Raw genomic sequence first — 14,612 nt, 5'->3', positions numbered from 1 at the left:
AAATGGTCAAAAACTAATGAATTATCAATAAATTCACTGTTTTTGGCTCTGGGCAGGACGAGTAGAGTAACAGTGCATAAAACACTATTAACCATTTACAAAGGGGGAGGCTTCATTTATATGAAAAAGTGAGCCTCTAACCAAGCAAACTAATTCTAGAATTTTTCAGATCAGTTTGGTCAATTTTTGACCCATTCATTCACATCTCGATTCACATGCTAACACATACATTCACGTCCCTTATCGTTCATTCACATCCTGATTCACATGTTATTACATTCATTCACATCCTATATCATTCATTTACATCCCGATTCACATGACATCACATCTCATCTATTCATTCACATTTATCTGATTCGCATCACATATCATCATATCTATTTACCTTTCATTCTCATCACTTCTATTCTCATCACATCCATCCATCCATTCTTTCCCATCTATCTGATTCGCATTACATCTCATCACATCCATCCATCCATTCTTTCCCATCTATCTGATTCGCATTACATCTCATCACATCCATCCATCCATTCTTTCCCATCTATTTGATTCGCATTACATCACATCACATCTATTCACCTCACATTCTCGTCACTCCTATTCTCATCGCATCCATCCATCCATTCTTTCCCATCTATCTGATTCGCATTACATCTCATCACATCTATTCACCTCACATTCTCGTCACTCCTATTCACATCACATTCTCGTCACTCCTATTCTCATCGCATCCATCCATCCATTCATTCCCATCTATCTGATTCGCATCACATATCATCACATCTATTTACCTTTCATTCTCATCACTTCTATTCTCATCACATCCATCCATCCATTCTTTCCCATCTATCTGATTCGCATCACATATCATCACATCTATTTACCTCTCATTCTCATCACTTCTATTCTCATCACATCCATCCATCCATTCTTTCCCAACTATCTGATTCGCATCACATATCATCACATCTATTTACCTCTCATTCTCATCACTTCTATTCTCATCACATCCATCCATCCATTCTTTTCCATCTATTTGATTCGCATCCCATCTCATCACATCTATTTACCTCTCATTCTCATCACTTCTATCCTCATCACACATCCATCCATCCATTCTTTCCCATCTATTTGATTCACATCCCATCTCATCACATCTATTTACCTCTCATTCTCATCACTTCTATTCTCATCACATCGATCCATCCATTCATTCCCATCTATCTGATTCATATCACATCTATTTATAGATGTGATAAATGTAAGAGAATTCTTATTTTTGATATAAAGATTCTTTACGCATCTATTTATGCATAAGAACTGTCTTGTGAATGAGGTCGTGGAGACCTATGTGTTAAAGTTGCAACTCTGCTGATGACGGAGAGTCAACGGAGGACGTCTCGCGTAGCAAGGTCAGCCGAGGTCTTGACCAGCCTCGGTTTGAAAAAGGCAATTTCATATTGGGTGTGTAAGTGGTGTGACTAGTTTTAAGTTTGCATGAATATCCGGCTAGGGGGACTGGGAACTCTTTTCCCTGGTACCCAGGACAAAACCTAACCAAATTCTTAATTGGATCAAATCACCACAGTGGTTGGCTAACCCACAGGACTGGATGGGGTAGGCTAGTTCTCTAGACAAACACAAAGCTAGATTGGTTTCAAAGGTGTATTCTCAAATTGAGGGTATCGACTATGAGGAAACTAAAAATTGAAAAATGGTTAGCCATACAAAGGAGGTTATGGCAAAATTTTCTTAAATTTTGTGAAATAAGTTTTATCTTTTATTATTCAAAAAGAGTAATCCCCACCGCTTGTGTATTCTAAAAGTGTTATTTTTTTTCTATGCATAGAAAAATGCATATTAGAAATATTTTTATAATAAAAGTGTTATTTTCATTGTAATTAATTTCTATGAAGGATGCATATTGGGAATATTTTGATTATAAAAGTGTTACTTTCATCAAAATTGATTTTTATGCATAAAATAATTTTTTTATTATAAAAGTGTTACTTTCATTATATTTGAATTTATGCATAAAAGAATTTTTTTAATTATAAAAGCGTTACTTTCATCAAATTTTGATTTTATGCATAGAAAGATTTATCCAAGAGACAAAAGTATGGATTCATAAGGAAATCCTTGCAGTACATCATTATGAATGACCAACTGTACATGAAGAGAAAAGACTTGATTTTGAGGAGAGTTCCTAGTAGGGAGGAAATTTTGCCATTTTGGCCTCTTGCCATGAAGGTGTGTGTGGGAGACATTTTGCCCTGAAGTTAACACTCAGGAAAATCTTAATAGCTAGATATGTTTGGCCTAGCTTAAGGAGGGATGTATATAATTGGTGCAAGAGTTGTGAGCCCTATCAACAACAAGGCAAAAGAGTTTTGCAGTATGAGTTGAGGAAGAGTATTGTGTCCTATGGAGCTTTTGAAAAGTGAGGACTAGATGCCATTGGTCCTTTGCCCACTACTGCTAGGGGTAAGACTTACATACTAATTCGCGTGGATTATCTCACAAGATGGGGGGCCGAAGCCAGGTGTGTGAGAAACATAACTGTTAAAGAGGTAGCCAAGTTTGTGTTTAAGGACATATGTGCCAGGTTTGGCATGCCTTTGGAGTTGTTGAGACTGATCAGGGTCCAGGATTCAGGGGAGAGGTAGTACAAAAGATTACATATTACCACACAGGTATTCCACTCCATATTATCCTCAATGCAATGGACTAGTGGAGAGATTTAATGGAGAGTTGTGCACTATGTTGACCAAATGTTTGGAGGATCATCCCAAGTAATGGGATCTACATGTATCTTCAGCTTTGTGGGCTTATAGGACAGCAGTCGGATCAGCACTATTTTCTCACCTTAAATGTTTGGAGGAGCATCCCAAGCAGTGGGACCTGCATGTATCTTCAACTTTGTGTGCTTATAGGATAGCAATTAGATAAGCATTAATTTCTCACCTTAAATGTTTGGAGGAGCATCCCAAGCAGGTGGGATCTGCATGGAGAGCGGTGCACTATGTTGACCAAATGTTTAGAGGAGCATCCCAAGCAGTGGGATCTGCATGTATCTTCAGCTTTGTGGGATTATAGGACAGTAGTCAGATCAACCACTAATTTCTCACCTTATCATCTTGTATTTGGGAAAGAAGCCATGATGCCTATTGAGGTAGAGATGCCTATTGAGGTAGAGATACCTAGTTTGCAGTTTCTTTTGAAGCATTAAGAAAGTGGTCAAGATGAGTATGTAGAGAGGCTGTTGGATCTTCAAGAATTGCAGTTGGCTAGAGAGGAAACTCTAGATCATTACATTCAACTAAGCAACCAAAAGGCTGAACATTTTAATTAGACTATCAAAGACAAAGGCATTAGGGAGGGAGATTTAGTTCTTAGGTACAACAATAGGCTAGATAATACCTTTCAGACTAAGTTTCAGATCAAATGGGGGGGGCCCTTCAAGGTAGTGCATGCATATGAGAATGGTACCTACTATCAGTTGGATGATTTGGATTATCAATAGCATTCCAAGAGGGTGAATGGCTATGGGCTGAAGCCATACTGGTGTAGGATCACGACTATACAGAAGGATTCACAGTGGTGGTGATGGACACTAGCTTGCATATTGATACAGATGTTCCAGCAGATGTTCCAACTGATTCTGAAGATACTTCTTGGGACTTGGATCTATTCTTCCTTGAGGACCACCTTGGTGAGGAGCCAGCAGGATGTGGTTGAGCATGAATGCTCTAACCAAGGGGAGTTGGGGAAATAATGATAGATTTTTTTATGTCCAAGCTCTAGTGCCCAAGACATGTGCCTGCCCAAACCCCAAAAATGAGAATAAGCCAGTCGGGTATGCTTAGAAACATAGAAATAAGAGGCTTTTGCATGGCCACCTTCTAAAATAGAACTAGATTTTGTGTCAGTTCTAGTTAGTGAAGGAGGGGCTTTTGCATGCATAGGAGAATTGGGAGTAGTCTCGATGAGGATAGCCGAGGGGAGAGCATAAGAGTTGCAGAAGTTGAGAGAGAGATGGGGATTGTGAAGAAGCTATGTGGAAGCTTGTGAATACAGTTTTTGTTTAGGAAAGAAGATGCGGGAATAGAGTGAGGAGCTTGGGTTTGTCCAAAGCAGAGGGTGCAAAGGAAACATATGATCTTGTAAGAGGTTGAGATGCCCTAGGATCTCTGGGAGTGAATCTCCATTAGAACTTGGATAAATCCAATGTGTTGCTCAACTATTCCTTGTTGTGTTTGAAGGTGGAGACATGCAGAGTGTTGCTGTAGATTCCATTGATGTTTGTACCTGTGAAAATGAAGGCAAAGGTTTGAAGAGTTGTTGTTGCTGGGATATACTTGTGGAGGATCCCTCAAGCTTTTGGTGCTTCTTCTCTTTTGTTTGAACCCCATGTCTTGGAGTTGTTGAGATTGGCTTGATTTCATCTATATGTAAAAGGTTTAAGTGTGAGTTTGAATCCTCAGAGTTGGATTGATGAGTTTTTATGCTTAAGTGTTATATTTGTATTGGTTTAAGGGAATTTGTTGAGAGAAATCAATTGTGAGTGAAAGTCTCTGTTAGTATAGAGTCAAATAGCTTAAATTTTGAGTCAAAAGTATCTGACAGAGTCAGCTAGCTAGGAAGGTATCTAGGTTCATCAGTTGATGCTGTAGAAGAGTAGATATTGTCTTGTTGGATTGAAGGGAAGTCTCTAAAGTCTGGTCTAACAATTAGAGCATAGTAAAAAAGTTAGTCGAATAAGTTTGGGGACTGGATGGTGGTCCAAGTGTTAGCTGAGGGGGGCTGATTTAGACTTGAATCAGCTGAGGGCTGATTCAGGTCAGAAGGGTGTCAGATAGAGTTAGCTGTGCATCAGGGGAGATCAGCTAGAGGTGTAGAAGGGTAGATATGATCCTTTTGTGTTTAAGGGAAGTGGTTGAGGGTTTGGTCTGATTGTCAGAGGTTAGTCAGCAGAGCAGTCAAGAACTTTTTGGTCAGCTGGGTGTCAAAGGAGGTTAGCTGAGGAGTTAGGAGTGAAGATAAGAGGTGTGGGAGGTCAAGTCTGACCTGGGAGGACAACTGAAGGAGTCAGCTAAATCAATTTGAGGGTGTTTAACTGTGTCAGCTGAAGGATAGAGGATATCAGCTGAGTAGATTGGTTCTCTGGATTTGTGCTTTGCTGCTGTTGTGGTGCTAGTTGATAGTGTTCCCCCCTACAGTGGTGTGTTCAGACAAGCTATAGAGGCAAACTTCCTCGATGCCTCAGTGTTGTGTTGCTGTGCATGGAGCACCGTGTTTATAAGGCATAGACGTCACATGGATGCATCACCGTGCTTGTAAGTCATGGACATCACATGGATGCATCACTGGCCATACGTGCATGTCTATTCCTTCTTATTCCATCATATCATTTTGGAGGATCGCTTATAAATATCGCCTTTTCCTCATTGTTCATGTACTTCTAACCATGGCGCCTAAAAGGCTCCCTCTGCGTGATATCACAAACTCAATGCTAGTTCTTGTATCAAGTATGCTTCTCTGTCATGAACCAGAATGAACTCAAAGTACTATTTTGAGAAATGGACCTGGAAATTCTTTACTAGGAAGGATAGTCACCCCTCCTAAAGGTCCTGCCTACATTCAGAATGTTTTAGCAGTGAAAAGGAGAGCAAGATTGCAAGGTTTGGTTTGTTCTTTCTTGTACACAACACTTCTTTTGAATCTTTATGATTGTGGTACCTACTCAAGCATAAGCGTACTTTCCAGTATCGATAGTAGCACGCTTTGTATTCTTGTTGCGATGATAGACTGTCTTTTTAGAAATTGACGACACAGTCGTAGCTACTGAACGGCAACCATATTTACAATTTTGTACCTTGTTTTACGGCATGTATGCTTGAATGCCTTACACAGTACTTTGAATATATGTATCTACGTTTGTATCAGGCTCTTCTGAAACTTTCAATGCAAAAGGTAAGAAGCAACAATCTGATCCCTCTGTTTTAGCAACAATTGCCCCAAATTTTCTTCCATGAAAAAAACCAAACTTATTGAGGCCTCGATCACTGTAGGCATTGGGAATGGCGATATCAACGTATCCAACCACTCTTGAAGAGTTTGTTCGTATAGAGTGCCTCAAAGGAATGTTTGCATTAGAGAAAGGTGGAACACTGAACCATCTTCACTTTGTTGAGATACATAGCCCTCCTCATGCAAATCTCCATTTAAGAAAGTAGTTTTGATATCCAACTAACATACATTCCAACCTTTATGTGCTGTAAATGCAATGATACTCCACATGGTAGTTATATGACATGTGGTTGCAAAGGTTCCTCCATAGTGCCATCTGCTCTACGTTTGAGCTAGTACACCCATTTTGTACCAATGGCCTTCTTGCCAAGAGGCAAGTCTAACAAATCCCATGTATCATTTTTGCACCAGCCATTTTGGCATACTTTTAGACTCCTCAATTTCCCTTCTTTCCTCATCAACTTCATCATCCACATTTGCCTCATAAAGGGCTGAAAAACATGCTGATTTGTATAATGTGGGCTAATTTTTAGCATTTCTTTGATTACACAAATGCTCTACACCAATGTGTCTGCATATCGAACAATGAAAGGAGACTGTCAAATATGTCTTGAACATACATTTTACTATTTTCTACATGAAAGCAAGGACTGATTTGCATTTTTCACAAATACATCTCTACTCACAGGAGTTCGCTTGATAGCAAGATGATAGAGATAGTAACCCTTACTTTTCAAGTTGTACCCCACAAAAATACATTGAACAACCTTATCATCAAGCTTGCTCTGCAAAGTTGCTCAGGCACAAGTGCATAAGCAAGACAACCAAAAATGTGTAAATGAGCCACAAAGGGCTTTCTACCATTCCAAGCTTCAAAAGGCATAATTGTATGCAAAGCCTTTGTAGCACACCTATTTAAAACATATGTTACACATAACTGCTTCTAGCCCCATAAACCATGAGGTAACTCTAGAATTTTAATCATACAATGTGCCATCTCCATGGAGAGACATGCTTTTACATTCAGCTACACTATTTTGCTGAGGTGTATAGAGGGCACAATTCATTGGTGTTTTTCCCATGATCAGCCATGTATGCATAGAACTCCTTAGACATATGCTCCCCCCTTTGATCAGTATGCAGGGTACCAATCTTACATGCAAAAGCATTTTAAACCATAGCAACAAAGTGCGTAAGGCACATAAAAACCTATGATTTCTATTTCAATGGATATACCCAAGTATGTCTGGAATAATCATCAATGAATGTCACAAAATAGAGGTAGCCCCTAATAAATGGTGTCCTCATATAGGACCACATACATCACTATGTATAAGCTATAATTTTTGGACAACTCTAACTGAATCATCTTTGGGAAATGATGCCCACTACATTTTTCTAAGAATACAACCCTCACAAACATGTTTGATAGGGGCTTCAAGATGTGGCAGCTCAGACACCATGTCATGTTTATGTGGCAAACGTAGAAAACTACCAAAGTTTAAGTGACCAAAGCATGCATGCCACAGCTTAGCATCACCCATTGCCTTTATGGCAGAAACTATACATACAGCATGCCTTTGTCTTTCATATGCATCTAGCCTATAAAGGCCATGACACAAAGTACCATAAGAAAAAATTGTCTTACTGACTCTCCGATCATGAACAATAAATATGTCATCCTCAAATTGAACCACTAAGCTAGCCTTAGTAATGGTGGTAGAGACAGATAACAAGTTCTTCTTGATCCATGGTACATATAATATATCTGAAAGCGTGATTGTTCCACCATTTACAATAGTGAGAACAATTTTACCCACTCCTTTTACTTACAAGATATGAGGAGTGTTTTGCACATGTTATAGTGTTTCCCTCTGGAGTAGATTCAAGTGATGAGAACAAATTGCGATGAGAAGTAATGTGCTTACTAGCACCACTGTCAAAATACCAAGCATGTATATTTGTAAAACAACCATGCATACATCTTGAAGAAGCAAAGGGTCATAATTGCATTGCATAATGAAAGCCCTATCATCATGTGCATAGTTTGCAGATCCTTTGTTTTGTGCATTGGATGTTGATGCATCAGCTACAGCCATACCAGGGACCTTTTTTTCTCCTTCTCCAATCATTTCTTGCCCTCATTAATGTAGTGATGATCAGGCTTCCTACAACAGTTGCATTTGCCCTTTTTTTTTGGCTTGTCGCCTTCCTTGTTTGTAGGCTTGTCGATGACTCTGATTCTGGCTCGTAACTACCCTATGGAAAGGATTTACCTTTGCCTCTTTGTTGACTGACAGGTAAAAGCCTGATCTCCTGTATGCATGACATATTTGTTTTGCATGGATTGCTCTTCTTGTTGCAAGAGCACGGAAACCAACTCCTCAAACTTTAAGGCATTTGGATTGCCTTTCATTTATGAGTCTGATGGTAGAAGCAAAACCTTGACACAAGTCCGACAACGCATTTAAGGCAGTAGGCACCAATGAACTCTCATGATATATTTCATCAACACTAGCCAACTGCTCCTTAAAATCCTTGATTTTTGTAAGGAAACTATCCATGGAGTCTCCCTCATCCATATGCTCTGACTCTAATTACTTGCGTATATAGGCAATGCGTACTTCATTACATACCTAGTACAATGATGCAAGTGCATCCCAAGTAAGTTTAGCAGTCTTGCATGACCGAATGTGAGGAATGATAGTCCTCTTAACTGACAAAGCATGTTTAGTAGTCTTACATGACCGAATGTGAGGAATGATACTCCTCTTAACTGACAAAAGCAAGCAATGCATGTGCTTGTGCATCTCTTCCATCCCACTTTGTTTGTTCTTGTGTAGGAGGTATATTATGCTGTGGTAATGCACCATGTGAAACAGAGTCCATGTCTGCAGATGTGCATTCTACATCATGTTCATCAGAAGGACCATGACATTTCTCAGCCCTTTGCTTCAAATACATGCCGTATCATATAGGACCATTTGGGTAGTTGGTCCTATCAAGCTTATCCTTAGCACAGCAGATAACATCTAAAATACATCACTGTTTGCCATTTCTAATAATACCCAAGAAAGTAATCACACAACTTGCAAAAGTATTGAGTTCTCTTTGATGCAACCAAGGTGGTTGCTAATAAGGTCGCTGAAAAAGGAGACCTACAAGGTGTATGAAAGAAATGCAGAGTATAATGAGTAGAAATTTTACTCATAAAAGATGCAGAGATCGATGTCATTAAAGTGAAGCCCGTAGATAAGATCCGATGTGTGGGTGTTTGTTGATGCTTTCTCGTGTATCTGCACAGATCCGATAAAACTACTCCAGAATCCGATGAAGAACGATGCAAATCCGGTCCCTGAAGATGTCTACAGAAAACTGAAAACTGCGCGAATGGCCCCCAAAACGTGCCTGGAATAAAAAATAGATTGAAAAATTTGCATACAAAGTTATGCACACTTCACGGTCGTTTATCTTCTCCCAAAAGAACTCCTTGGTCCGATTCAAGAAGACATGCGACTTGGTGTGAAGGGTAGGCATAACACAGGGGCCAGGAGCATATGCTATGATACCAAATGTTGGAAATAGGGTTACAGGAATGCGTGCACACACACACACACACACAATGGAGAAGCTCACAAGGGAGCACACAATGAGACAATAGATAGATAATGAATGTGTGATATACAAAGAAGATAAGTATACCCCAAGATGGATGTATACTAGCACGGGGGAAAAAAACCTCCTAAAGAGGGAAAAAAGTGCCCCGACTGGTCTTAGTGTGTTCACACACATCACTACCAAAAATGGCTACAGTATGGTTGGCTATTGTATGAAAGATCTCCACCATAAAAACCATTTAAAGAGATAACTCATTGGCTGGCAACTATATGCTATGTATGGTCAAGGGGATCTAAAGAACAAGGTATGCCCATCACCAGTGAATATAGTCGAACATGCATATGTCTTCGTGGAGAATTCATTTTAAATAAATTTGGTGCAACACTTGAAAATACTCTCCTTCGAATGATATGAGCTAGTAAGTATTACCCAGCTGTATCATGGATAATACCTAAAACAAGAAATGGCACGCGGACAGAAAAATAGCTTCGTCCATTTGGAAGGTCGTGAAGTTCCCACACTTGACATAATGCATCGATGTAGAAACAGTCTTCTACATGGACACACTAGCAAGAAGATACTTATTTGGAAACAACATGGAAGATGAGAATCATGCAAATGATCATGCCAATGAACATGACAAGGCAGGGAGTCATCAAAATCCAATCATGGTTGATGTTGAGGAGCATATTGAAGAAGAGGACTATAGTGATGCCTACTTGTCTGTTCGAGAAAAAACAGCTAGATTTAAGCAAGCGATCGTTGCTGGAGAAGACTATGTCTTTTTGTCCCCCACTACTTAGATATATGCAAGCCTCCACCAAGAGAGGACGCTTGCTTTGTTTACCTTAGTCCTTTTTAGTGAAGTTTTCCATGTACAAATTACCGTCGTCTTTCTATATTTGTATTTCTATATTTGTAGTTTTGTGTATGTGGTTTTTTGCCTTGCTTTTTCTTGTAAATGGAATTGTCCATATTATTATGTTTTTATATGCTTTCCCTATATTTTTGCAAAAGCAGCACCAGAAAACTTGCTGCCAAATTCTCGATATTAAAGTCATGGTTTTAAAAATATATTCTCGTTGACTATACTTGAACCTTTGCTCTAAAAAAAATTGGCCTACCTTCGCACTGAGCAAACAAATATGCACACCAAACCACATACACAAAAACTACAAATACAAAAAGATAACGGCAATTTGTACATGGAAAACTTCACTAGAAAGGACTAAGGTAAACAAAGCAAGAGTCATCATCTTGGGGCAAGCCTGTATATCTCCAAGTAGTGGGGGACAGAGGGACATAGTCTTCTCCAGCAACGATCACTTGCTTAAATCTAGTTGTTTTTTCTTGAATAGTAGACAAGTAGGCATGGTTGTAGTCCTTTTCTTCAATATGCTCCTCACACCATCGACCCGATTGGATTTTAACAATGATTGCCTGCCTTGTCATGTTCTTCATTGGCATGATCATTTTATGGGTCATTGTGAATAATAGGCCACCAAAATATTGTTTTGTATTTCCATTAAATATATTCTATGAGTTTTTTTGGGGAGAATATTTAATATATATTACTCGCTGCTGCCAATAATTACATCCAACTTTCTTTTCACTAACTTCAATAGCCCAACTGGGTATACTCCTTATTCTAAGATATCCACCAGCCTTTTACCACCTACTTGAGGCCCCTACCTATTCCAAGTCTCTCTCACAGGAGTTCAGTAGTTTGAAAAGGAGGTTCCATCTTTCATCTTCCCATACAAAGGAGGATTGACTCCAAGATACATAGTAACCAAGTTGCATACAAGCTACCATCATAGGTAGTAAATCCTTTGGGTGGAAGCTTTTCCAAAACACATTTACCAGCCCACACCTTCACCATAGGTCTAGTACCCAATGGATTTTCTATACATGCCACAAAAGTATATATAGGGTGCTTCTCCTTAAGGTACCACCTCTTGGTCGTGGGTCTAAACTTGGACAGCTTGGTCTTCACCTCCTTGATAATGAATTCTTGCATACAAGTTTTTGGTTAGGACTTCCTAGTATGTACCAAGGTCTGCTGTAAAGCAAGTCATCTGATTCCATTGCATAGAGATTGAATTGCATGGAGTGTGTTAGCATCATTCGGCTTGAATTGCATGGAGTGTGTTAGCAAAGTATACAGATTTACAGTTGGTAAACACACTTATACATAGTTTCAATGCTATTCAACCCAGTTTCCCCACCCTTATAAGACACTAAGGTATTTCTAGAAATCCAGATCTCCCAAAGGCAACCATATCTGATAATGTTAAATAACCAGTTAGTAACCTCATCAGGTTCTATCCCCTTTCCCAAGACCCAATCTCCCCATAATCCTTGAACCCCCAAAAGATCTAGCCACCCGTTTCTCTATCTTAACCCAAAATCCCTTGATGATTGGGCACCCCCAAAAAAGATGTCTCCCATCTTCCAAGGCTGTCCTGCACCTTGGACAACAGCCTGAGGTAAAGTTCTTTTGTAGAAGCTTGGAACCAACTGGTAAAGCCACTAGACATACTCTCCCCAAAAAGCTGAAACTTCAGGGGCAGGTTGGACTCCTAGATGAGCTTCCATATCTTTCTCCACGTTCCAGCTTTCCATTTTACCTTCCAAGCTTTGTTGTAGTATACCACATTCAAATTTGATTTTCTCAGTTCTGTGTATAAGACTTTGGCTGAACCTTTATGCAACTTAACCCCATTAAACCAACCCCAGTCTTTCAGCTAGCTAGAGTCATCCAAAGCAGCAGTGGATACCCAAACTTTTTGAAGCTCCCTCAAGATTTGATTGACCAGAGTTCTTTCCCTAGGTTTTAATCCAAATTCAATGACTAACTGATCAAGCTCTTTCCAGCCAGCTAGGATCCAATCCCAACAATTTGCCAAGATTCTTAGCCCTTTGTTGTTCAAATTCTTTGCCACATTGATGTCTATCAAGGCTAAAGGTGGGTTAAAGTACCAAGATTGAAGAAGGAATTGCCTCTTACTCTTACACATCCTTCCCATTGTAGAAGATATAACATCTCCTTCCATTTTCCACACAAGAACCTACAGAGTCAGGAGTTTGTAATCTTGAGAGGAGCAAAGGAAAACAACTTGTTTCTCTAGTTAAGCCCCATCCACACCCCTCTTTGATATACAGAGGAGTCTTCAACAATTTCTCTAAACATTCTGGCCCATATTTCTTCTTGGGATAAGCATTTGGGTAAGAGTAAAGCAATCTTGGTTGTTGAAGTGTGAGTAGGGAGATTCAGAATACCCAAACCCCCATCAGCCTTAGGTAGGCTTGTTTTATCCCATGGTAACCAAGTAGGTACCTTCGTTGTATTGCCTTTATTTATCCAAAGGAAGTCCCTTATGGGGCTCATAATCCTCTTCCACTGAGCTTTTCCAAAGTTGACCACTAGAGCCAATTACATGATATAAGCATTCAAAACTGTGTTGCAGATAGCAAGTCTATCATGAAAAGGGACTCTCACACCTTCCCACTTTTTGAGTTTCACCAGAAATCTTTCAATGGGCCACTTAGAGAGTTGTTTATTAGTGACATCCACACCAAAAGGTACCCCCAGATGTCTGACAACCTAGCCCTTCCTAATCACCTAACACCCCCATCTATGAATATCAAAGTCATTATCCGCTGTTAGGCTAATCATTTGGTTTTCTGGATATTACACTTGGACCCACAGGCATCAGCAAAATCTTGGACAATAGATAAAGCCCATCTCATGTTATCCCCATCAGCTCTAAGAAAAATCAAGGAGTCATCAACAACAAAACATTGGATGATCAATTGCTCCCCAGCTTTTAACTTCAGACCAGTAACCCAGCCTTTCTCACAAGCCTCTTCTAAGCAACAATAAGGAGATGGGAGGCAATGGCAAACAGAAGAGGGGCTAAAGGGCATCCTTGTCTAACAGATCTTCTGATTTCAAAACCCCCAACTATTCTACCATTTAAAAGAAGACTAGAGTATCCCCCCAAAGACAGAGTGTATATGCAAGAAGCAATCCTGGGGCCAAATCCCAATTTCTCCATTACTCTTGCCACATAGGATCAGTGAATCCTATCATAAGCTTTTTCCAGATCAAGCTGAAGCATTATGCATTTTTGGTTAGTTCTTATAGCTACATCTCTCCCAATCATAGCAACCAGAATGTTGTCATAAATGGATCTGCCCTTTATAAACCCATATTGTTTCCTAGAAATCACCTTCTGAATCACTGGGGTAATTCTTAAGGCTATGACTTTGGCCACGATTTTATATACCACTGTTAAGAGGGTAATAGGTAGTGATTAAATTTGTAGCAAGCAACCTATTTTGGGATGAGTTTCACCACCCCCTCCTTCAGGTCTTTATCTAAGACCCCATGACTAAAAGCATGGCTGCACATTTTCCAAATTATATCCTTCATGGAGGGCCAAAATGAGATGAAAAACTCTACATAAAGATCATCCCCACCTTGGAGACTTTTCCTTGCCCAAGTTAGTAATAGCTACCCAACATTCATCTTGTTCTATGTTCCTTTCTAGCCAGTTGGCCTCTCCTGCATCTACACTATGCTTTACCAATCTAAGAATTTTGCTTTTTGCACTATATCTTGCTCTGGAATCATCTTCCTTAAGACTCAAAGTGGCACCTAAATAATCTACCCGTTTCCTAGCCACCTCCTCTATATCCTGGATCTCTACCCCATTTTCATCCCTAATACTTCCCACAATCTCCATGTTGTCTTTCTCTTGGGTTAGCTTAAATAAATGTCTATTAGGTCTCTTATTGGAGGAGAAGGCATTCCTTTTGAAAGCACCCAATCTATACCTTGCTAGTTTGTCATCTTCTTCTTTAAGGCTTTGTTTGGCAACTTGTGTATAGGCTGATTTCTTCCTCTGAGAGTTTCCCCAGTTGTCTTTTCCTCTGTAGAGCTTCCAGTTAAT

Source organism: Cibotium barometz, chromosome 12, assembly GCF_041138505.1.
Source record: "Cibotium barometz isolate CiBa-2024 chromosome 12, ASM4113850v1, whole genome shotgun sequence".
Taxonomy (NCBI): Eukaryota; Viridiplantae; Streptophyta; class Polypodiopsida; order Cyatheales; family Cibotiaceae; genus Cibotium; species Cibotium barometz.
Note: the sequence above shows the minus strand (reverse complement) of the source record.